The sequence below is a fragment of the Rhipicephalus sanguineus genome, chromosome 2 (assembly GCF_013339695.2).
Source record: "Rhipicephalus sanguineus isolate Rsan-2018 chromosome 2, BIME_Rsan_1.4, whole genome shotgun sequence".
Taxonomy (NCBI): Eukaryota; Metazoa; Arthropoda; class Arachnida; order Ixodida; family Ixodidae; genus Rhipicephalus; species Rhipicephalus sanguineus.
This window is the reverse complement of record NC_051177.1, coordinates 5,302,269-5,328,485: the sequence shown is the minus strand read 5'-3', so window position 1 is coordinate 5,328,485 and position 26,217 is coordinate 5,302,269. Positions and strand designations below refer to the sequence as shown.

The window sequence follows — 26,217 nt, the reverse complement described above, 5'->3', positions numbered from 1 at the left end:
GCCCGTATCCGGAAAACTAAGGGCAGCAACCGATGGAGGTGCGGTTGCTGTACGACGAACTACCGAAGATCCTCCGCCGACGACGACAACGTCGCGACGAAACCTTCAGAACACGACGCGAACCAGACAGACCTCTGACGACGAGGTCTTGCGGACCGAAGAAGACCCGACGACGCAACATGGAAGCGGCGGAACAAACCGACGCAGCCGTGACCCGACGCCGAGACCCAACCGCAACGCAAGACGACGAACTAGCGACCTCGACGTTCTCATCGACGGCCACAACGTCACCGCTCTCGTCGATACTGGAGCCGACTATTGCGCCATCAGTGGGCCCTTCGCCACGAAGTTGAAGAAAGTTAAGACCGCTTGGGAAGGCCCCGAAATCCGCACCGCTGGAGGCCATCTAATAACGCCGTCTGGAGTCTCCACAGCAAGAGTCATAATTAATAATCGCACGTATCCTGCGAGTTTCGTAATCTTGCAACACTGCTCCAGGGATGTCATACTAGGCATGGACTTCTGAAATCATCACGGCGCCGTCATCGACTTAAGAGCCAAATCAATAACCCTATCGTCGGACAAAACGACACCACCGGATACGAGTCCATGTCAACATGCCCTTAACGTGCTCGAGGATCAAGTTACCATCCCGCCTCGCTCCAGCGCCATAATTTCCGTCAGCACCGAAAAAGCTGAAAACATCGAAGGTGTCATCGAGAGCGATCAGCGTTTGCTGCTAGACCGTGACATTTGCGTCGCAAGGGGCATTGCTCGGTTGCATGAAGGAAAAGGAAGCGTGATGCTAACGAACTTCAGCCAGGAATACAGACACCTGAGCAGGGGCACGACGATTGCATACATCGAAGAAATCTTGGCCGTCAGCGATGCGTTTGCCTTTTCAGATTCTGACGAAGCTACGACGACGATCCCTGAGCCACCCTTCGACGTAAACCCAAGTCTTCCCGCTCGCCAACAGCAACAGCTTCGACGCCTTCTGCAGGAATACAGGGACTGTTTCTCGTCGTCATCGCGGGTCCGACAAACGCCCCTTGCTAAGCACCGCATCATAACAGAAGAAAATGCTCGACCACTCCGTCAGAGTCCCTACCGGGTTTCGACACGGGAACGGGAGGCCGTTAAGAAACAAGTCGATGAAATGCTACGCGACGACATCATCCAGCCGTCCAACAGCCCGTGGGCGTCTCCCGTGGTGTTAGTGAAGAAGAAGGATGGGACTCTACGTTTCTGCGTCGATTATCGTCGCCTGAACAAAATCACAAAGAAGGACGTGTACCCTCTCCCACGGATAGACGACACCCTGGATCGACTCCACAACGCGAATTACTTTTCGTCGATGGACCTCAAGACCGGCTACTGGCAAATTGAAGTCGACGAGAGAGACCGAGAAAAGACCGCCTTTATAACACCGGACGGCCTGTTCGAGTTCAAGGTCATGCCTTTCGGTCTTTGCTCGGCACCTGCGACTTTCCAACGAGTCATGGATACTGTATTAGCTGGCTTGAAGTGGCAGACTTGCCTTGTTTACTTGGATGACGTCGTTGTGTATTCCTCGAACTTCGACGAACACCTCCAGCGACTTGAATCCGTACTTCAAGCAATCAAGAACTCCGGGCTCACCCTGAAGCCAGAAAAGTGCCGCTTCGCGTACGAGGAGCTCTTGTTTTTGGGTCACGTGATCAGTAAGACTGGAGTGCTCCCAGACCCGCAGAAAACAGCTGCCATCGCGGCTTTCCCGCCACCCACCGACAAGAAGGCCGTGCGCCGATTTCTCGGCTTGTGCGCCTATTACAGACGCTTTGTCAAAGACTTTTCACGTATCGCCGAGCCACTAACGCAGCTCACGAAGACCGACGTCGAATTCAGGTGGCAAACAGCGCAAGTCGAAGCATTTCATGAACTGAAACGACGCCTGCAGACACCTCCGATACTTGCGCATTTCGACGAATACGCCGATACGGAGATTCACACCGATGCAAGCAGCATAGGACTCGGCGCCGTCCTTGTGCAGCGGACGGGCGGACTGGAAAGGGTTATCAGTTATGCTAGCCGGTCGCTGTCTAAAGCAGAGGTCAACTATTCCACAACAGAAAAGGAGTGCCTCGCCATCATCTGGGCTACGTCAAAGTTTCGCCCCTACCTCTACGGCAGGCCCTTCAAAGTTGTGAGCGACCATCACGCCTTGTTTTGGCTAGCTAACTTGAAGGACCCTTCAGGTCGCCTCGCACGGTGGAGCCTAAGACTTCAAGAATTTGACATTACTGTCGTGTACAAGTCCGGAAGGAAACACTCCGACGCCGACTGCTTGTCTCGTGCCCCCGTCGACCCACCAACGCCCGACGACCAAGATGATGACAGCTTCTTGGGAGCCATAAGTACCGAAGACTTCGCCGAACGACAGCGAGCCGACCCGGAACTGAAGGGTCTAGTGGAATACCTGGAGGGCAGGACCATCGTTGTCCCAAAAGTATTCAGGCGAGGATTGGCATCATTTTCATGATTCTAAATCTAGCTTCCCTGCGATGCAGTTAGCCCAGTTCGTAGCAGTTAGTCGCTGCCGCAAACAGCGTGTTCAAGCGCAGTTTGCTTGCGCTATGACGCGAAAAATGTAGACTCAGCAGCTCTCTTCACATAAGCACGCCTAATAGACAAACCCCAGCACGTGCAACTACGACCTCGTCTCCGCTTGAAACACAACAGGGGCCGCCTTAAGTTCGGCGAATATGCAGCGCAAGCCAGCGCGCTCGCGCATTATGAAAATAGTCGAACAGACCCTGGAGAAAATCAGCTTTCAACTAATATGCTTGCACTGCCACGTCGTCTTCTGTTATTACGCGAAAGGAGGACAGTCGCGAAATGCAATGCGTTCTAATGAGAACAGACACAAAGCCAAGGAAAGTATAGGGCATGTCATTTCTAGTGATTATAATGTAAATGTGAAGAAAGTAAAGTGGACTAAAAGGTAACTTGCCGCTGGCAGGGACCGAACCTGCGACCTTCGAATAATACGTCCGCTGCTCTACCAACTGAGCTACAGCGGCGGTCATCTCCCGGTCCACTTTATGGGCTATATATATGTTTGTCTTTTGTTGTCTTTTTAGGGGCGAAGCTCCTTAAGGCGGCACCCGTTCGTCCCTCGTAGTCGTCGTGGTCGTAGTAGTGAGTAACAAGTCTTACGCTTTGACCTCCAAGGTGGTGCCGGTGGGAGATTTCTCCTGTGCGTTGTTGAACAATAAAAAATTCGCAGCGTGCGCGTTAACTAAAAGCCGAATTCTTCTGTCTCTCATTCCCCATTAGCAGCCATTGGCATGTTCCAGTAGGAAACGTTAGTAGAAGTAGAAGTGTAAGTGTTAGCTAAAAGCCGACTTCTTCTGTCTCTCATTGCCATTAGCAGCCATTGTTTACCTCCAAGGTAGTGCCTGGTGAGATTTCTCCTGTGCGTGATTAAACAATAAAAATTTTGTTCAAAACGCCGTTGATTGATGAAATAAACCAACGAAAGACGCCAGATGTTTTGTAAAAGCAGAACGAAAGAACGCCAGATGTTTTTCTTAAAGTGTAGTAGTAGTAGTTCTATGTAGCCACCTCGCCCGATCGTCAACGGGCGAGGTGGACCGGCAACGGCGCGAGGACCCTGCCGTACGAGAGTTAAATCACTCTAAAAGACATACTTTGCGGGCGATACACTCTAGTGAGCTTTCAACTTTTCGTCTTAGTGTACATGATAAAAAAATTATTTCTACGAAAAACGCAAGGCACACCTTGAGCAATATGTTTGGTTTTGGGACGCTAAATGGAACCATGAGGTGATGCGAAGCCGGAGCACTTGCACGATCGCGTTCCGTTGGCTTTCGTTGGGCATGCTACCGACCTCGCGTCGTGGAACGCGCGTCCTGTCTTCCCTCTAGCCTTGCCTTTAATTCGCACAGGGCGAGCGGGGAATGCGGTCGCTCTTGGCGCTCTTTCGCTCGGGAGCGGACTTCTTTCTTGCATTTCACCGATCACAAGTGATAATGAAGGGACCACGTAAACCAACAGTACAATAAAAGTTTGATGTTTAATATATACACTCTTTATATTATGTACTGGGCGCATTTCACGGAAGAGTTTCACGGTTTACAGATGATTCCCTCCGTAGCTTCGCCCCACTCATCATCATTCACCCCGTGGATATGCTGTGATTTTTTTTTGCTTAACAAAGAAAAACGAGTCCTTAAAGTTCTCCATTTTTCGTTTTTATGTTTTAATGTCTGATACATTAGACATGCTCAGAGTTCGGGCTTCTCGGTGGTCTAGTGTTTACGGTGCTCGACTGCTGACCCGAAGGTAGCGAATCCTGGCTGCGGTGGCCGCTTTTTCGGTGGAAGCGAAAATGCTTGAGGGGCGTGTACTTCGATTTAAGTGCACATTTAAGAACCTCAGGTGGTCGAAGTTTCCGGAGCCCTTCAATACGGCGTCTCTCATAATCATATCGTGGTTTGGGACGTAAGGCACCAGATAATAATAATAATAGTAATAATAATAATAATAATAATAATAATAATAATAATAATAATAATAATAATAATAATAATAATAATAATAATAAGTGGTCTGTTTGAGGCCGGTATGTTGCTGTGCAATCTCGCATGGGTGACCTCAAAAAAGAGGTCACGTCAGTCTGCAGTCATAGTATTGTCGAGGGCTTCCACATTATCTAACGCACAAACGGAGAAAAGATGGCGTCTCTACGAGTGCGAGCGTCATATTTACTTCCTCTTCCTCCTCGTCTCCGCCTTGCCTTTCGCGGTATTTCGCCACGCTGCATGTTTCGGTGCGTCTTTTCGACCAGTGTGGTAGCCGACAACGCCTCCGATTTTGGTGCGCTCGAGGAGGTAGGCTTCGAGGATATACGACCTGCGGCCGAATCGTCCACGGATGATGGCCACAGATCCTTCAATCCGTGACATCACCCAAAGAGGACGGGCCCCCTGTAACCACTGGGCGAAAGTGCGAATTCTCACGAAGGCGCAAATGCGCACATGTGATCTCTAGCGCGCCTGATAGAAAGACTTCGGTCGAGATCAAACACAAACAATGCATCTCAAACAATGAGATATCCTTTTTAAAGCACCCATAAAAAATGTCGATTAGTCGATTAATCAATTAAAACATCACATAAAAAGTAATTAATCGATGAAAGGCTAAATCGACGAACGATTAACGATTAATCGATTAAAAATTTTAATCGACCATCCCTAGACGTGACCTCCGCATAAAACACGGCAGTACAAGAAACGACGCAGCTGTCGCCTTACAATTTCAGTTCTGTCAATTTTTTCTAAGGTTGCTGAAAAATATAATTTATACACGTTTCTTTGGCTTCCTTTCCGCAAATAATGTGATAAGTGATCATCAATACGGTTTTCAACCTGGGAAATCGACTGAAACCGCATTGCTTTATATGAAAAATGTCTTAATTCGAAACATTGAAATGAAACACTTTACTATCGGTCTATTTCTCGACTTCAGTAAAGCGTTTGATTCGGTTCAACATGACATTCTCTTAGCAAAATTAGAAATTTATTGAATTGGTGGCATTGCAAAAAGCCTTATGAAAAGCTACCTGACTGCACGTCAACAATACACAAAGCTACATAACGACACTCGCTCTAACTACGGAGCAATAAAATATGGAGTACCTCGGGGATCAATATTAGGACCCCTTTTATTCACTATGCACATAAATGATATTGTAAACATTCCTTCATCTTCGAACATTATCCTATATGCCGACGACACTAACATCTTTTTTCTGGCCCCAACCTAAAAGAACTTGAGCTTGAAGAATTAGAGGGATGGTTGAGGGTAATTCAGCTGAGATTAAACGCAAAAAAAAACTAATTTCATTCTATTCCGTGCTAAAAACAAAGCAATAAACCACAACCCAAAACTCTATTTTGGTAATTCAGAAATAACATGTAACAGTAGCTGTACGTTTCTGGGCGTACACTTCCGCAATGACTTGAGCTGGTCTGATCACGTGAGTCATGTAAAAATGAAAATGGCTCGATCCATTGGTGTTATAAGCCGTATTAACCATCTTCTTCCACGTTCGGTGACAAAGCAGCTATACTTTTCTCTCGTTCATTCGCACCTAACATACTTAGTCTGGGGCACATGTAATAAAACCGATGCGCAAAAATTAATTACCATGCAACAAAAAGCATTGAAGCTAATAACTAAAAGGCCAGATAGACATAGACATAGCAATTTATTTTCTGTTTTTAGTGTATTGTGTTTCACTGAATGCTACAAACTTAAACTGATGGTTCTTATTTATAATCGTATAAAACAAGATTTTGCTTCATTCAGCAATATGTACCTGACTCGTCACATTGAATATAACTTACGGAGGACGTCACTTGTTTCAGCTCGATCTAGAACAAATTATGGTACCCAATCACTTGACCATCAAATAGTAGATGTATGTAACAGTTTTCCTTCTGTAATAGAATTATCACAGATAAGCAGATCTGTACATTATTTTAAAAAGAAAGTAAGATTACTCTTCGATCCAGGATGAAGTGCTTGTTTTTTGTTTTGCTTTCTTTTTTGTTTTTTTTTGTTTTTTGTGTGTTTATGTGCATGCAATGTATTTTGCTATTTGCGATGTGTACTTCTGTTCACCTGGTTGTACTTCACTGCGTTTCAATTGTTAAGCTATACACATTGTTAGCTCCACTTGAATTCTGAATTATGATGGATACTATTGTACCTCTTCATTCATTAAATCTAATCACAACTTTACTCTGATGGACATATCAACATGAAGTGGGTTTTATAGGTTTTTGCACTTCTATAGCGAAATTGCTTGAAATTGGTATGAACCTTCCATGACTTCTTTACAGTGATGCTGGTGAATTGTGCTGTACCGGGTGTTTCTCGCTTTCCTCACCGTTGTCCTTGTTTTTGTTCACGAGCCGGGATGTAGGCCTAGTCAGGAAACACTTTCGTCTGTTTCCTTGTGCCTCATCTCGGTGGCATGCAACTGTTTTGTGCACATGCCAGAATAAAGTATTATTATTATTATTATTAAGTTGGTCTACGGAAGGAGCCCGGCAACGACGCTCGACGCAATGCTGCCAGCTACCACCGACGAAGACAATGTCGATGTCGCTACTTATTTCCAACGCGCCGAAGAAGCTCTACAGCTCGCCCGCCCGCGTATCAAGAAGCAGCAGAGGATCTTCGGCGACGCCACATGGTATACAAGCCCGGTGACCGTGCGTGGGTCTGGACACCGATACGCCGACGGGGACTCAGTGGAAAGCTTCTTCGGCGATACTTCGGGCCATACAAGGTGCTACGACGCCTCGGTGCACTCGACTACGAGGTTGTTCCGGACTGCATCACAAACTCTCAGCGGCGCAGCGCACGGCCTGAAGTCGTTCACGTGGTGCGCCTGAAGCCATATTAACGTGATAGCGTTAGAGAGCTCGTTTCGCAGAAATGCCGCCGTCGGTGTCGGCGTCGCTACGCCGCCTGTGAGCGAAAAATCGTCCGTGACCGAAAAATCGAGAAAGATGCAAATAAAATAAAAATCTTCGGTCGCATTGAGGATCGAACCCGGGCCGATTGCATGTCAAGCAGGTGTCCTACCACAAGGCCACAATGTTACTTGCAACCGCTTCGGGAAAAAACAGTACATAAATGCCACGTAGTGGAAGGAGTCCCCTTAACGCATTTTAGTCGGCAGGTGTCACGACCAAAATGAGCCCATTCGGCGATTTGTATGCGCATTGGCGAGCCCATCAAACTACGTTTTTTTGCGCGACGCCATGCTTCGAAAAAAGCCGGGATAGTGGAGCCATCGCCGCTAAAAACACACACGAACTTTCAAAGAGCTCCAAAAATGGACAACTATGTCCATCTAGCGGAAAACATATCAAGCCAACGTCTCCTTTTATCGTAGAGTTTCTTATAGATACACTAGAGGGAACTCTGGCGCTAGTGTCTATGGGAGCTGCAATGCATGGGCTTCAGCCAGCATGGGAATGATGGGTAGTACACGGATTTGTCTAAACTTCATTCTTTCGGCTCCGTTTGGTTCCGCGTCGCCTGCATCCGCTTTGTCGCAAAACGAAGTTAAGCAAAAGTCAGCAGTTCCACTTCACCACTTTAACTTTTTTAGGCTCACCAATTCAAATCTGGTCACGAAATTCACAACCACCCATTCTTTTCGAAGGAAAACCAAAACACAGCAATAAACAAGGCCACAAGTGCGTTCGAAGCCCGCAAGTACGACGCCTAGGCAAATCCGTGTACTACTCATCATTCCCATGGTGGCTGATAGATCGCAGCGCCAGAGTCCCCTCTAGTTAATTTTAGGAAACTCTATGCCTTTTATGGTCTCCGAGGTGGCGGGCGCGCGGCGTCCCCGCCATCTCGGAGGCCATGCTCTTTCCTAGAGGAGGCGTTGATTAAGCAAACAGCAAACGTTAGATAATGTGCTGCCATCTGTGAGGCATTGTGAGAAATATGCCTCGACTCTAGCACAGGGAAGTGCTTTAGATCGAAAATCTGTACCAGTGCCTATACCATTACTATAGATACATAGCGCGCGCGTGTGTGTGTCTGTGTGCGTGTGTGTGTAACAACACACAGTAATAAGTACTCACTCAGTGGTTGAAGTGCGCACTGGGGGCCGGATTTCTCTAATGCGTTCAACTCTTAAAGGCGAAGCTTAAGGGTCCCCCCAATTTTTATGCGCGTTGAGGAACCTGAGGACTCTGCTTTTGCTTGCTTCATTGTTGTTCTTTCGTATTACAAGCATATTTTTTTTTTACTTCCATGTTCTGTTATACGCATCGGGACGATGCTTTTTCAGAGGGGGGCATTGCCACGCCCGCTTCTTGTTTTATTTTGATGTATTCGGGTTTGACCCGCAAGGACGGTTAGCCACGCTTGACCTCGCTGCAGTGTTCGAGAAGCTTCGCGATTGTAGTAGATCATTTTCTTAGCATTGCGCGCAGGACGTGAATAGTCAAGATTATTCCAGAGCTTGCGCGACCACCACCCTAGCAAAAATGCCAATAGAATTTTCTATTTGTCTTATAGAAAAATCTTATTTGTTGTATAAGTGCTCAATTGGAGCTTTATAGGTCTTATTAGAATTCTATTGTCACCAATAGAGACCAATTGACAACATCTATTTGTCACCAATAGGACCAATAATTTTTTTATTTGTGCAATAGGAGACATCTATTTGGCACCAATGGAACCAATAGGTATATGTTAGTACCAATAGGTGGCAGCTATTTGTCACTTATAGAACCAGTAGGCACCAATAGGCTTTAATAGGCGACGTCTCTTTGTCACCTATAGAACCAATAAATAGCACCCATTTGTCATTTATAGAACTAGCAGGTGTGAATTGCCACCAAAGTCACAGGGTTATGCATGGTATTAAAAGGCCACCTATATGTATTTAATTCACTTACAGGGTCATGCAGTAGCGAATTCAGCCAAAAGGCAGTTTTTGATTTGTTCAGTATTTGAGCAAAGTGGCAGCCGTTTTACATAAGTGTTCCAAAATATCGCAGCCATATTTTTCATAAATCTCACCAAAATAATTACACAGACGCCTGTAGTGCAATTTCATTCTGTACTCAAGGTTATGGTTATGCAATATTTGGGGGATAAACCCGCAAAAAGACAGGTTTACAGAAAGAGAAAGTTATCATAGTTGAAAAGGGAACGCCACAGTATAGGTAATGTTTTAACTGGGGTACTCAATGTTCTTGTAAAGGCAGCAATTTGTACTCTGCTATCCTTGCATGGTGCAAACGGGGTGGGAAAATAAGCGAAGTCAGCATATAAGGTAGAAGTCGTCATTTCCTGCTTGAATGTGTGCACATAACGTATACATAGTTGTTTTCAGCCGGTGGGCTATTGCGATTCTTCGAGAGCACGCTATGGAAAGAAACGCGAACAGTACGGCATCTACCAGCTCCGCTGGTCGCATTACTTTTCAAAACAGTTGTAGCCTGGCTGGTAATAAGACAAGTTATCCATGATACATTCACAAGACTAGCGTATTTTTATTGTCACCAAGCTAAGAGCGCAGAGAAGACAAATGCAAACAGCGCTGTTCGCGTTTCTTTTCGTCGCCTTTGTAAGTAGTAGATGGTAGGTTGTAAGTGCAAGCTCGCTCGAGCGCTTGCACTTCTTACGACGGTGAACATCGCGTTCGCTGCCGCAGGTTACTGTACCTGCGGGGTCACCCGTAATGCGCGTCAAATAAAAACGAGAAAAACCTGAAGTTCAAAACATGCGGAAACACGATAACGATAACAAAATCACGAGCAACCAACGCCGAGCAACCAAAGTGATACAGGCTTGCCAAAAGAGCTCATTGAAGATAATAGCTGTCGCGTGAAGGCGCTGTATGTCTTCTATTTTCTTTTTCTTTTCGCAGCTGAAATTTCGGTTCGCTACGCTTTCCATAACCTTCCTCCCAATGTGTCAGCAGCTGAATATTTTCGAGGGGTTGGAAATAGAGCAAAATATTGCAATACAATAGCAAAAAATAAAATCTTGTTTTTGTGGTATGGCCACGGCACGAGCGCCAGCCAGCAAGCGAGCCAACTACAGCCAGCCACAGCCGCAGCGGGTGTTTTCGGTCGAGTCACGAGTGTGTGGTGGGGCATGTTCGTGGTCGAAGTCAGGCTTAGAAATGTTGTATGTTTGTGTCTATTGAAGGTTGCATGAAAACGCACGTGTGTAATCGCGACGACAATGCAAGGTCGTTCATGAGCGTCAAAGAAGTTAAACGTTTCAGCGCTAAAAGCGTCTCGGACTTCAGCAGTAAGTGGTACCGAGTGTGCTGACAGGATGCTGCTCGCAAAGGTGGTTGCTTCGGAGGGCATACCCTGCCGATGTTCGGTAAGTGAACTGTTTTTTATATATTTGCTAGTCAGTAAAAGTTGCTCTTGCTGTGCTACTAATTCGCGCATCTGCCAGCGTGCCCACCGGACAGCAAGGACAAGAGCGATAAATCAGTGTTCACTTACGGTTCTTTGCAGATGTATTGAAATAAGGCAGTGTCTATTCTCCCGGCAGCCGGGAGAATTGCTGAAAAAAATTTCTCCCGGCAGTTGGCTCCCATTGGCTCTGCGAAGTCACGTGACAAAACTACAGGGAAAACTGCGGTGAGATGCGTGAAGCAGCTCGTGGGTTACGTGCGCCCCAGTGACACGGGCCCACCACGGACGCTGGCACGGACGTACGCCTGCCCCGAAGGGGCAGGCGCGCGGGCTAAACAGCGCGTGGCCGCGACAGCGGCCAGTAGCGCGTGACCGTGACCCTGCCAACCGGCCATTGAGCGATAGCGAAATGGCCGCACTCGCGAAGCGAGGGCGAAGCCACGATTAGTTTTCCGCGCCCGAAGGGCGCAGAGGGCCTTCACTGAGCAACAGGAGAATAATGTACTCACGTCTGTGGAAAACCACGAGCCGCTTCGCGCTTCTCACCGGCAGTTTTTCCGGTAGCTTTGTCGCGTGACTTCGCAGAGCCAATGGGAGGCGACTGCCGGGAGAAATTGTTTTCAGAAATTTTCCCGGCTGCCGGGAGAATAGACACTGCCTTGAAATAATACCTCTAGCCACGTAAAATGATTTTGTCGCTGCATGTGCCCAGCTCTCACGGCCCTAGCATTGTAACTGGTATGGGATAAGTCTGAGAACTTGAAATAGTTTTTTTTTAAAGTTAGCCCCTTCGTTTGTATTTATTCCGCTCCACAGTACAATAGTTTTGAACATCGTGTGGGCTGTTCGCATATACAGACGCTGGCATAGACGTACGTTATCGACTTACGCATTGTTTTCGCGATAATCTAAAGAGACTAAAATATGTAATCATGCCTTCGTTCACCCTCAATAATACACTTATAGGAGAGGGAAGAAGTTTATTGGCAATAAAAATCCTGTGTGGCTGTCCCATCATCAATTACTAGTCATGCTGACTGAACCCCACTCTATGACACACATGGTAGCAGTAGAGAGGCACTATATTTAATGAAGATTTCTGCGTGAAGTCCCGAAATTCACACGCTGCGATCGGTTTGGTGCTAGTGCTGTTTGGCCCTTCCCACTAGTGTCCGAAGTCCACACACGTGACTGCGGTTATGCTTCTGGGATACAAGTATAATCGAATCTGCTGTACGAATTTGACAAAAGATGCGTCCCTGTCATGTTAAGCTGTTACCTACGGCCAGCTCACCGGAATTTCCCTTATGCTGATTGTACAGTGTGTCGTATCTGCATATTTTTTTTTATTCTAATGCTTCAGTTTTCTTTCAGTAGCGCATCTAAATATTTTCTTTCTTATTTCCTGGTATTTTAGTATTTTATGTTTGCTTCTTTTTTTCAGGCACTACCTAGAGAAGCGGTGCAGTGGCATATATTCGACAAGGAAGCACAGCATGCCTAGCTGGAAAGCTTGTTGCGGGGAAGATCGCCGATTTGATGAAGTTATCCTGTAATAATGATAAATATAGCACATGCCTCCCTTCAAATAGAATTTGTTCATTTTATACAGGCGCTGCTATGTTGCAGTCCTCAAATGCCCATTATTTGATATGCCAAAATTACGGGCTCCCAGCGGAGAAATAGGCCAATAGATTTCCAATCCACAAATACAGTACTAACGGTACTAACAGGCAAATAGAATGCTAATAGACAAATGCACAATAGGCAAATAGAGTGCCAATAGACAAATACACCAATGAACAAATAGAGGTCCAATAGACCAGCATGCCACCTATAGACCCATATGATACCAATAGACCAATATGATACCAATTGACCAATATGTTCAATAATCCGATAGGCTATTGGTTTTTCTATGGGTGATTTTTGCTAGGGCAGTGATAAAGCTGGAAAATTCGATGCGTGATATATAAAAGACGGCGCGTCCCAGCCATGATCAGTTTTTCTCGACGGCCGACACTCCATTCACCGCTATCAGTGTACAGTGTCTATTGCTGTAGTTTGACTTTCCTTTTCCCGGCCACAAGTTCGGCCAAATACAGAGTTTCATCTTGGACACTCCAACTGCTGCCTTCGTCGACGTCACAACCACGTGACAATATCAACCTAGCGAAGCGGCAGCGAGCGCACCACGAGCAAGACATGTAAATCATGCCCTACACGACATGTATGTCATGATCTGCATGCTACCACTTGTCGTTTATTAATGAGAACTAACAGACAGCAATGTCAAGGAAATTATAGGGGCTGTTATTTGTAGTAATTAGAATATTGTCACGTGGTCGTGACGTCGACGAAGACAGCAGTCAGCGTTTGCAGGATGAAAACCGTTTATTTGGCCGAACTTGTGGCCGGAAAATGAGAACTCGAACTACAGCAATACACGCTGTACAAAGATAGCGGCGAACAGGGCGTCGTCTGTCGATCAACTGACAAGCGGTGAAGCGCGTCGGCATTTAAACATGTGCCGTCGAATATTCCAGCGTTATCGCTGGCTGTCCTGCAAATTCTAGAATAAGCTCGAGTGTGCGCGTCTTGCGCGCAATCTTAACAAAACGATCTACAATGATCGCGAAGGTTCTCGAACAATGAGGCGCGGTTCGCGCTGAGCGTTGCCGACAGTCTTTGTGGCCGAAAACCGAATACAGCAAAAGTGATAAAGAAACGCACGTGGCAATGCCCCCTTCTGAAAAAGCATCGTCTCGATGCTTTAAACAGAACAGGCCAATGCATGCAACAATAAATAACAAGAATAAAGCAACAAAGTAATATAAACAATAAACACAAGAAAGAAAGCACAATAATAAAGCAAAATGACAGTCCTCAGATTCGCTAACGTGCGTAATATGGTTTGAGGCGCACGACATGGACGACTTCAGGTCGTGCACGGCGCCGCTGAGAGTTCGTAATGCCGTCAGGGACAACCTCGTAGTCAAGTGCGCCGAGGCGTCGAAGTACCCTGTACGGTCCGAAGTATCGTCGAAGAAGCTTCTCACTGAGTCCCCGTCGGCGTATTGGCGTCCATACCCATACACGGTCACCGGGTTGGTATTCCGTGTGGCGTCGTCGAAGGTTGTAGCGGCGGCTGTCAGTCGTCTGCTGGTTCTTGATCCGTAGGCGGGCGAGCTGTCGTGCTTCTTCGGCGCGCTGTAAGTAAGCGGCGGCGTCGAGATTGTCTTCGTCGGTGACGTTGGGTAGCATGGCGTCGAGCGTCGTCGCCGGGCTTCTTCCGTAGACCAACTTGTACGGCGTCATCTGCGTCGTTTCTTGGACGGCCGTGTTGTAAGCGAAGGTCACGTACGGAAGGACGGCGTCCCACGTCTTGTGCTCAACGTCGACGTACATGGCCAGCATGTCGGCGATGGTCTTATTTAGACGCTCTGTGAGGCCGTTGGTCTGTGGGTGGTAGGCGGTGGTGCGGCGGTGGCTCGTCTCGCTGTATTTGAAGATCGCCTGAGTTAGGTCCGCAGTAAAGGCGGTACCTCTGTCTGTTATGAGGACCTCTGGGGCGCCATGACGCAAGACGATGTGCTCTACGAAGAACTTGGCTACCTCGGCGGCAGTGCCTTTGGGCAAGGCCTTTGTCTCGGCGTAACGGGTGAGGTAGTCAGTTGCTACGACGATCCACTTGTTGCCGGAAGTCGACGTCGGGAACGGCCCCAGTAGGTCCATCCCGATTTGCTGGAACGGCCGGTGAGGTGGTTCGATTGGCTGCAGAAGTCCCGCTGGCCTAGTCGGCGGTGTCTTCCGTCGCTGGCAATCTCGGCAAGTCTTAACGTAGTGGGCGACGTCGGCAGGAAGGCGTGGCCAGTAGTATTTTTCCTGTATCCTCGCGAGCGTGCGGGAAAATCCGAGGTGGCCAGCCGTCGGGTCGTCGTGCAGGGCCTGCAGAACCTCTGGTCGCAGTGCCGAAGGAACAACGATGAGGTAGTCGGCCCGGGCCGGAGAGAAGTTCTTCTTTACGAGGACGTCGTTTTTCAAGAGAAATGACGCCAATCCCCGCCTGAATACTTTTGGAACAACGGCGGTCCTGCCCTTGAGGTATTCCACAAGGCCCCTGAGTTCCGGGTCGGCTTGCTGTCGTTCAGCGAAGTCGTCGGCACTTATGGTTCCCAAGAAGCAGTCATCATCGTGGTCGTCCTGCGGCGGTGCGTCGACGGGGGCACGAGACAAGCAGTCGGCGTCGGAGTGCTTTCTTCCGGACTTGTAAACGACGGTAATGTCGAATTCTTGAAGTCTTAGGCTCCACCGCGCGAGGCGACCTGAAGGGTCCTTCAAGTTGGCTAGCCAACACAAGGCGTGGTGGTCGCTCACAACTTTGAAGGGTCGGCCGTAGATGTAGGGGCGAAACTTCGATGTAGCCCAGATGATGGCCAGGCACTCCTTTTCTGTTGTGGAATAGTTGATTTCTGCCTTTGATAGCGACCGGCTAGCATAACTGATGACCCTTTCCAATCCGTCGGTCTTCTGCACAAGGACGGCGCCGAGTCCTACGCTGCTTGCGTCGGTGTGGATTTCCGTATCGGCGTGCTCGTCGAAATGCGCAAGTATCGGAGGCGTCTGCAGGCGTCGTTTCAATTCTTGAAATGCCTGAACTTGCGACGTTTCCCACCTGAATTCGACGTCGGCCTTCGTGAGTTGCGTCAGTGGCTCGGCGATCCGTGAAAATGCCTTGACGAAACGTCTGTAATAGGCGCACAAGCCGAGAAAACGGCGTACGGCCTTCTTGTCGGTGGGCGTCGGGAAGTCAGCGATGGCAGCTGTTTTCCGCGGGTCCGGGCGAACACCATCCTTGCTGATCACATGACCCAAGAACAAGAGCTCCTCGTACGCGAAGCGGCACTTTTCAGGCTTCAAAGTGAGTCCGGAGGTCTTGATTGCTTGAAGTACAGCTTCAAGGCGCCGAAGGTGTTCGTCGAAGTTTGAGGAAAACACAACGACGTCGTCCAAGTACACGAGGCACGTCTGCCACTTCAAGTCGGCCAGTACTGTATCCATAACCCGTTGAAACGTCGCAGGTGCCGAGCAAAGACCAAAAGGCATGACCTTGAACTCAAACAGGCCGTCTGGCGTTATAAAGGCAGTCTTTTCTCGGTCTCTCTCGTCGACTTCTATTTGCCAGTAACCGGTCTTGAGGTCCATCGACGAAAAGTACTTTGCGTTGTGTAATCGATCCAGGGTGTCGTCTATCCGGGGAAGGGGATAGACGTCCTTCTTCGTGACTTTGTTCAGGCGACGATAATCGACGCAAAAACGGAGAGTCCCATCCTTCTTTTTCACTAGCACCACGGGGGATGCCCACGGACTCTTCGACGGCTGGATGATGTCGTCGCGTAGCATTTCGTCCACCTGTTTCTTCACGGCCTCCCGTTCCCGTGTCGAAACCCGGTAGGGACTCTGACGGAGTGGTCGAGCATTTTCTTCCGTTATGATACGGTGTTTAGCAAGGGGCGTTTGCCGGACCCGTGATGACGACGAGAAACAGTCCTTGTTTTTCTGCAGAAGGCATCGAAGCTGTTGCTGTTGGCGAGCGGGAAGACTTGGGTTTACGTCGAAGGGTGGCTCAGGTGTTGGGGTAGTCGTCGTAGCTTCGTCATGATCTGAAAAGGCAAACGCATCGCTGACGGCCAAGATTTCTTCGATGTATGCAATCGTCGTGCCCCTGCTCAGGTGTCTGTATTCTTGGCTGAAGTTCGTTAGCATCACGCTTCCCTTTCCTTCATGCAACCGAGCAATGCCCCTTGCAACGCAAATGTCACGGTCTAGTAGCAAACGCTGATCGCTCTCGATGACACCTTCGATGTCTTCAGCTTTTTCGGTGCTGACGGGAATTATGATGCTGGAGCGAGGCGGGATGGTAACTTGATCCTCGAGCACGTTCAGGGCATGGTGACATGGATTCGTATCCGGCGGTGTCGTTTTTTCCGACGATAGGGTTATCGACTTGGTTCTTAAGTCGATGACGGCGCCATGATGGTTTAAGAAATCCATGCCAAGTATGACGTCCCTGGAGCAGTGTTGCAAGATTACGAAACTCGCAGGATACGTGCGATTATTGATTGTAACTCTTGCTGTGCAGACTCCAGACGGCGTTATTAGATGGCCTCCAGCGGTACGGATTTCGGGGCCTTCCCAAGCAGTCTTAACTTTCTTCAACTTCGTGGCGAAAGGCCCACTGATGACGCAATAGTCGGCTCCAGTGTCGACGAGAGCGGTGACGTTGTGGCCGTCAATGAGAACGTCGAGGTCGCTAGTTCGTCGTCTTGCGTTGCAATTGGGTCGCGGCGTCGGGTCACGGCTGCGTCGGTTTGTTCCGCTGCTTCGACGTGGCGTCGTCAGTTCTTCCTCAGGCCGTGAAGTTTCGACGTCAGGGCTTCGTTCGTCTTGCGGCGTGTTCTTTATATTTCGTTGCGGCGTCGTCGTCGGCGGCGGAGGATCTTCGGTAGTTCGTCGTACAGCAACCGCACCTCCATCGGTTGCTGTCCTTAGTTTTCCGGATACGGGCTAGGTGACCGGCCCCGGTTTGGGCCAGTGTACTGCCGGCGGTGCGGAGACATGTAGCGGCCGGGCGACGGCGAGCGGGAAGGTCGTCGTTCTTGCCAGTGTGTTCCGGTGAGGTAGTCGTCGATGTCCCGAGGCCGTTCGCCTGGCTGCGGGCGCGGCGCGTTGACGGCGAATCCTCGAAGGCCCATCTGTCGGTACTGGCAGCGGCGGTATGTGTGGCCGGCTTCCCCGCAATGATAGCAGAGCGGTCGGTTGTCAGGGGCACGCCAAACGTCGGTCTTTCGAGGGGCGCATGGTTGTCCTGTCGGCGGGCGGTATGGCGTCGGTGGTGGTGGCGGCGGTGCCTGACGTCGGAACTGCTGCGGCGGCGCGGCGTCTTGACGCGGGCGAGGAGGGGCGGCGTTGCGTCGGGCTGCAGCAGCATAGCTCATGGCTTGCGGCTGAGGCAGTGGCGGTTCAAGGTTGCCCAGGGACTGCTGGATTTCTGATCGAACGACATCTGCGATCAAGTCCACTTGAGGCTGCGCCGAAGGTAAGAGCTTGCGAAGCTCCTCCCGCACGATCGCTCTGATCGTTTCACGCAGGTCGTCGGAGCCGAGGGCATGAACAGCTGGGCTGTCTTGAATCAATCGGCGATTATATTGGCGGTTACGCATTTCCAGCGTCTTCTCAATCGTGGTTGCCTCTGAGACGAATTCTTGGACCGTCGAGGGTGGGTTCCGTATCAGCCCAGCGAAGAGCTCTTGCCTTACCCCTCGCATGAGGACGCGGACTTTCTTGTCCTCGGGCATGGCAGCGTCAGCGTGGCGAAACAGTCGGGTCATTTCCTCTGCGAAGATGGCCACGCTTTCGTTTGGTAGTTGCACCCGTGTCTCCAGCAAGGCTGCGGCCCTTTCTTTTCTGACGACGCTTGCAAACGTCTGCAGGAAAGCGCTTCGAAAGGCGTCCCAAGTTCGAAGAGTGGACTCCCGGTTCTCGAACCAGGTCCTTGCTGCGTCTTCAAGGTAAAAGTAAACGTGCCGCAGCTTGTCCTCGGAGTCCCAGTTGTTAAACTTTGAGACCCTTTCGAAAGTCTCGAGCCAGGTGTCCGGGTCTTCGAATGACGACCCGCGGAAGGTTGGCGGCTCCTTGGGCTGCCGGAGTAGGATCGGCGCAGGCTGCACGGGGTCGGTCATCGTCGCTGCGGTGGGTGTTGGGACCTTGGGCTGCCTGGTTTGTTCGGGAAGGAGCCCGTGCTCTGGCTGCAGTCCCTTCTGCCTGCGGCTTGTTCGACGATCCGGGTTTTCTTTGCTGTCGTCCTCCTCGCGGCTTGGGCTTGGGTCAGCGCTTCGCGGGGGCGTCCGGATCATGGAAGAAGCAGCACCTCCACCAGATGTCACGTGGTCGTGACGTCGACGAAGACAGCAGTCAGCGTTTGCAGGATGAAAACCGTTTATTTGGCCGAACTTGTGGCCGGAAAATGAGAACTCGAACTACAGCAATACACGCTGTACAAAGATAGCGGCGAACAGGGCGTCGTCTGTCGATCAACTGACAAGCGGTGAAGCGCGTCGGCATTTAAACATGTGCCGTCGAATATTCCAGCGTTATCGCTGGCTGTCCTGCAAATTCTAGAATAAGCTCGAGTGTGCGCGTCTTGCGCGCAATCTTAACAAAACGATCTACAATGATCGCGAAGGTTCTCGAACAATGAGGCGCGGTTCGCGCTGAGCGTTGCCGACAGTCTTTGTGGCCGAAAACCGAATACAGCAAAAGTGATAAAGAAACGCACGTGGCAATATAAGTGTGAAGAAAGTAGAGTGGACGAAAAGATAACTTGCCGCCGGCAGGGACCGAACCTGCGACCTTCTAATAACGCGTCCGATGCTCTACCACTGAGCTACGGCGGCGGTCATCTCCCCGTCCACTTAAAGCCTCTATACTTTACGTCCACTTTATAGGGTATATATGTGGATTGAAACTTAGGAGTGTTAGTCAGCGCCAGTCGCAGCCATGGCGGCGAGTGTGAAACACTCTTTTTTTCTGCCTTTTTGGCGTCACGTAGCACGTGATCTATTTACGAGCAGGCAGCTGACCAATAATCCCTCGTATACAACCTGAAGGCATCATGTCTGCCAGAACGAGACCCTCGCTATGAATGAAGGAAAGGAGATTACTTTTAAGGCCTCGTTTTTCTTTGTTACACACTATATTAATGAGAACTAATAGACAGCAGTGCCAAGGAAAGTATAGGGGGTGTTATTTGTAGTAATTAGAATATAAATGTGAAGAAAGTAAAGTGGACGAAAAGATAACTTGCCGCCGGCCGGAACCGAACCTGCGACCTTCGAATAACGCGTCCGATGCTCTACCACTGAGCTACGGCGGCGGTCATCTCTCCGTCCACTTTATGGGGTATATATGTGGATTGAAACTTAGGAGTGTTAGTCAGCGCCAGTCGCAGCCAAGGCGGCGAGTGTGGAACACTCTTTTTTCTGCCTTTTTGGCGTCACGTTGCACGTGATCTATTTAGGAGCAGGCAGCTGACCAATAATCCCTCGTATACAACCTGAAGGCATCATATCTGCCAGAACGAGACCCTCAGCTGCCTGCTCGTAAATAGATCACGTGCTACGTGACGCCAAAAAGGCAGAAAAAAAGAGTGTTCCACACTCGCCGCCATGGCTGCGACTGGCGCTGACTGACACTCCTAAGTTTCAATCCACATATATACCCTATAAAGTGGACGGGGAGATGACCGCCGCCGTAGCTCAGTGGTACAGCATCGGACGCGTTATTCGAAGGTTGCAGGTTCGGTCCCTGCCGGCGGCAAGTTATCTTTTCGACCACTTTAATTTCTTCAAATTTATATTCTAATTACTACAATTAACACGCCCTATACTTTCCTTGGCATTCCTGTCTGTTAGTTCTCAATAATATTGTGTCTAAGAAAGAAAAACGAGCCCTTAAAAGTAATCTCCTTTCCTTCATTCATAGCGAGGGTCTCGTTCTGGCAGACATGATGCCTTCAGGTTGCATACGAGGGATTATTGGTCAGCTGCCTGCTCGTAGATAGATCACGTGCTACGTGACGCCAAAAAGGCAGAAAAAAAGTGTTCCACACTCGCCGCCATGGCTGCGACTGGCGCTGACTGACACTCCTAAGTTTCAATCCACATATATACCCTGTAAAGCGGACGGGGAGATGACCGCCGCCGTAGCTTAGTGGTAGAGCATCGGACGCGTTATTCGAAGGTCGCAGGTTCGGTCCCTGCCGGCGGCAAGTTATCTTTTCGTCCACTTTACTTTCTTCACGTTTATATTCTAATTACTACAAATAACACCCCCTATGCTTTCCTTGGCATTGCTGTCTGCTAGTTCTCAATAATATTGTGTCTAACAAGGAAAAACGAGCCCTTAAAAGTAATCTCTTTTCCTTTACTTGTCGTTTATGTTCGTCGTACAGTCACGTCGCGCAATACCAATTTTGGTATATATCAGGTTAGCAAAATGGCCGCGAGCGCACCACGAGTGTGGCATGTAAATCATGCTGTACATGGCATGCATGCATTAATTTTAATGTTACCACCTGTGATTTACTTTCTTCAAACAGTCACGTTATGAAATGCCAAATTTGGTACATGTAAAGATGGCAAAAAGACCGCAAGCGCACCACGAGCGGGACATATGTATGCCATGGCGTGCGTGACATGCGTGTCATGATTTTCGTGTTATCACCTGCCATTTATGTTCGCCATACGGAACTGTCTCGTCGTTTATTCATCTAATAAAACGGCCGCGAGCACCCCGAGACCATGTGATGTAAATCATGCTGTACACAACATGCGTGTCATGATTTGCACGATAGGACCTGTCACTTATGTTTGTTACACTCTTTTCACACCATACCAATTTTGGTGTATATCAAGTTAACGAAACAGCCGCAAGAGCACCAACACCGTGGCTCGTAAATCATGCCGATCATGACATGCATGTCATGATTTTCATATTATGACCTGTCATTTATATTCGTCGTACAGTCATGCTATGCCATACCAATTTTGGTATACATCCCATTAATGAAACGGTTAGGAGACCACAGTGTGTAGGCGGCTGATAGATAGATAGATAGATAGATAGATAGATAGATAGATAGATAGATAGATAGATAGATAGATAGATAGATAGATAGATAGATAGATAGATAGATAGATAGATAGATAGATAGATAGATAGATAGATAGATAGATAGATAGATAGATAGATAGATAGATAGATAGATAGATAGATAGATAGATAGATAGATAGATAGATAGATAGATAGATAGATACGCTCAAACTCGCAGAAGTTCGCTAAAAAATGCTTCGCATTTAAAATATTAGCCAACTACTGTCATTCTGGAAAATTAAGTTATTTTACAGCGAAGCAATATACAAGCAGGCTCTGGCGTCCGGACACAAAAGACGCGAAGCGCAACAATGATTGACTGGACTAGTCCAGCCTCTTCGCTTCCAACAAATGGACGTGGCGTATAAAGGGGTATGATTTCGCCGACATGGCAGAATTTTACAGGCGCAATTTTGCCTCACTACAGACAAGGCCACTTGCATAAGAAACGAACGTCATGCCATTTTTTTTTTACTTTCGGAAACACGGTGTGTCTTACGTACTATAGGATTTAATTTTGAGACCGCCATTGAAACACCACCACCGGGATCTTTGAGTCCGCACTCTATGATAATACATAAATTCACTGCAGCAGACCCACCACAGCCGCAGCTTTGTTTCATCTCCACAGTTACTGGAGCGCGAGCACGAAAAAAAATCGCTTCTGCTCGTGTTTTCTCGGCATATTCTTTTTGCGGTCATCGACCAACGTATACCCGACATAATGCTAGTCTTTTCTCATGCTAGAAATGAGCCAAAAGTATGAAACGAGCCTCTTACCTGCCGTTCTTCTCCGCACGAGGCATCGCCCTGGTGTGCTGTCCGAGGACGGACACAATGACCAAGCGCGGCTTCCGGTGCCCTTTTGTTGCCGCTTCCGGGCTCACTTCCGCCGGAGTGCGTTGCCCTACACGGCTTCAAGCAAGCCGTTAAGTGCGCGACATAGCAGCGTTACCTGGGTTCTACTCGCTTCTTTGGTGTTCGTCCCCGTCCATGATACCTTTTCCCCTGGCGGGGAAAGGTGTCATGGTGGGGAGTTGTAGGGTTCGCCGTCTTAACTCCAAAGAAATGGGCCGCTCGTCGACGTTGGGATCACTCAAAAACAAGTTATCAGTAAAAACAACTTTAAAACGTTGCGGGAGGGCAAAACATCAGAACAAACTTCCGAACAGTTTCCCCGTGCGACTTCCGCGCCGGTCCCGTTAACCCTGCCCCCGGCAACGAAGCACGCACCTCACGACAGTTCGCCGGCAACTGTCGTGAGGACATCCCCCGCTGTTATTCATGATGTACATGGTGAGTATGGAAAAAGCGCTAGAAGGTAGCAACATTGGTTTTAATCTGCCACACAAACGGGGCGGAGCGATGATTGAGCAGAAGCTTCCATGTTTATTTTATGCGGACGATATTGTCTTATTTGCGGACACTCGAGATGATATACAGCGGCTGGCGGATATATGCTGAAGCGAAGGTGAAGCTGTTCGACTAGGTCTTAGTGTAACGAAGTGTGGATTGATGGTACTCAATGATCCCTGTGATCAGGCGGTGTCAATACAAGGCCAAGAAATACCGAGGGTAAACAAGTACCTCGGAGTATGGGTAAATGAGAGTGATAGATACATGGAGGTACAGGAAAAAGTCTCGGCAGCAAAAGGAAACAGGAATGCTGCAATAATGAAGCACAGAGTGTTATGGGGATACAATAGGTTCGAGGTGCTTCGAGGTCTGTGGAAAGGTGTAATGGCAACTTTTGGGAACTCAGTGGTGTGCATGAGGGCAGATGTACAATCGGGAATGGATGTAAATCAAAGGACTGTGGGACGCCTCGCGTTCGGTGCTCCCGAAAAGACGACAAATGAGGCTGTAAAGGGCGATATGGGATGGGCAGGTTTTGAGGCCAGGGAAGCTCAGAGCAAAATAAGGTTCGAAGAAAGGCTAAGAAATATGAAGGAGAGTAGATGGGCAGAGAAGGTGTTCCGTTATTTGCATAGGAAGAGCGTGGGCACGCAGTGGAGGAAGAGAACTAGGAGGCTCACTAGTAAATATACGGCTGGTAGTGTAAGCAATATGTCAACAAAGAGCGTTAAGCGAAAAGTCATAGAGGCGGAGAGGATTTACTGGACGGCAGCTATGGAGAAAAAAAAACTGTTTTGATTAACTACCGAAAGGGCAAAAATGAAATGAGGAGGGAGGCATTTTACGATAATTCAAGGGAAAGCGCTTTACTGTTTGAAGCGAGATCGGGTTGCCTTAGAACGCGTATTTATAAAGTGAGATTCAGTAAAGAAGAAGAACAATGCACATGCTGCGTAGAAGATAAGAAAACGGTGGAGCATGTTCTGATTGAATGTGGAGATATCCCCCCAGGTGTACGTTTGGGCACGAGCCTACATGAAGCCTTGGGTTTTAGAGACAACAATGGAAAGCTGAAGACACCCGCGATAGAAATAAGTAAGAGACGGTTAGAGTACTGGTGGCAGCAAATGAGAGAGAAAGGACAAAAATAAGTAGTTGGAAAAATAAGGATATTCTGCCGTGAAGGGCAGAGAATTTACGTGGTTTTTTCTGTAGTAAGATAGATTTGATGGAAGTAGACGCATTAGGCCAACGTTGAAAAAAAGTCACAGTTTCGCCGCAACGGCGAAGCAATGAATGCGATAGCAACAAATTGGAATGTAACGCGAAGAACGAAAAGCAGCTCGAAATTGCCAGCGCGTCGCTCGAGCTCAAAGGACGCACGAAACGAACGAGCACAGGACGAACACAGGACGAGCGCGAACTACCATGCGTCACAGCTCGATACTTGAAGAACACTGCTGAAACATAAAGCAGGACGCACGAAACGAACGAACAGGTACGCACAGGACGAGCGCGAACTAAATGTCGCAGTTGTTACTTATTAAATGCGAAGCATTTCTTAGCGAACCTCAGGCACTTTGGGCGTTTCTATCTACGTATCTATCTATCTATCTATCTATCTAGCCGCCTACGTCTGGGTGCTCTCCTGGTCGTCTCCATAACTTCTAATATACCAAAATTGGCATAGCAGGGGATCAGTGCATGGTGAACGCGATTCATTGGTCATGACATGAATAACGCAAAATGCCTGTCGCGTACGTCATGAAACCCTTTCAGTCACGTGTGGCACATACCCGCATACCAGAGTTATGCGGGTATGTGCCACAGGTGATACAAAGTCTCAACCAACACATTAAATGCGAACACACACATTGACACGCAAGGAAAGTGATAATAATTGTCGGGGCTTTAATTTTGACCATCTGCTATTCTTTAGCGTGCACCGAGATCGCAGAGTACACGGGCATCTAGCATTTTGCATTCATCGCAATGCGACCGCCGCGGCCGGGATCGAACCCGTGACCTTCGGGTCAGCAGCCGAGCACCGTAACCGCTACACCACTGTGGCGGACACAAGGAAAGTGAGGAAGCTGAAGACAGAACAACCCTTGAAGACGCTCAACTACCATGCACTCGTTCATGTGGTCCGCAACGTGGACCACGTCGATTACGCAAGAACCGGGGTCAATGCTTCCTACAATAAATCTGCCGAGAGAACCAGGCCTCTATCATTACCGGTGGCTTCAACATTGACTTATCAAGACCCAACAAGGCCTGGTTCTTATACTGCGTGAAAGACGGCTTGGATGTGGACAGGGCATCAAAAGACCTCGCTGCCTCGTTCAGGACAGCAGGCCTCATGGATCATTTCATCGTAAGAGACATCCAGGATTTCCACCAGCTGTGCTATACCTCACACTTCACTATACTTAGACCTCTCGTAGCCGCGATCACGAACGGATCCGATTAACAAGTCCGGTCCAGCTGCTGCTGCTCACTGATCACGGTGATAATGACCTTGTTCAAGAACTGTCAAGAACCCCTTCTACACATACACACGGGTTCGTGAAACGTGCGTGCGTTCCCATCATAACAGATAAGTATAAGCATAACAACTGTAACGCAACTCTAACAACTGCAACCGTGACTGTACCGTACGTGCAGTGCGCCTGCGTGTGCCACTCGGCTGTGTGTATATGTGTGTATATCCAGGAGAACTTTCCTAAATGAAGCTTAGTTGCGAGTAACGCCTGTCCTGTGCATTTGTGTTTCGTCTTTGTGCTGTTCGGATTCGCGCTATCGAGTATTGAAGAATATAAGCACTACATATCAGCTTACCAAGTCTGGTGATGGTAACACCCATGTTGCTGTTGGCATCGTTACGCAACTGTAAACAACTGGTTATATAAAATATATGCGACTCTTCAGCATATGAGTGTGTTTATACCACCTCCACATTTCTCTAGCGTCATTCCTTAACGTTTCGCTCATCATGAAAAATTATGCCAGTCACAATATATACAGATTGTGCCAGTCAGTATATATACATATTCATGTAAGACAACCACTTTTCAAAAATCATTCTTTCCTCGAACAGTGGAACGCACTGCCCGATGAAGCTGCATCATCCACAACTGTTTCGTCATTTATGAATTC

General features: G+C 48.5%; 1 non-coding gene across 1 annotated transcript; it reads right to left on the bottom strand.

Moving 5' to 3' along the window:
* Positions 1-2,989: 2,989 nt before the first annotated feature.
* Positions 2,990-3,062, bottom strand: Trnai-uau (transfer RNA isoleucine (anticodon UAU)). The gene has a single exon. It is a non-coding gene; the product is annotated as a tRNA-Ile (tRNA).
* Between the last annotated feature and the right edge of the window lie 23,155 nt (positions 3,063-26,217).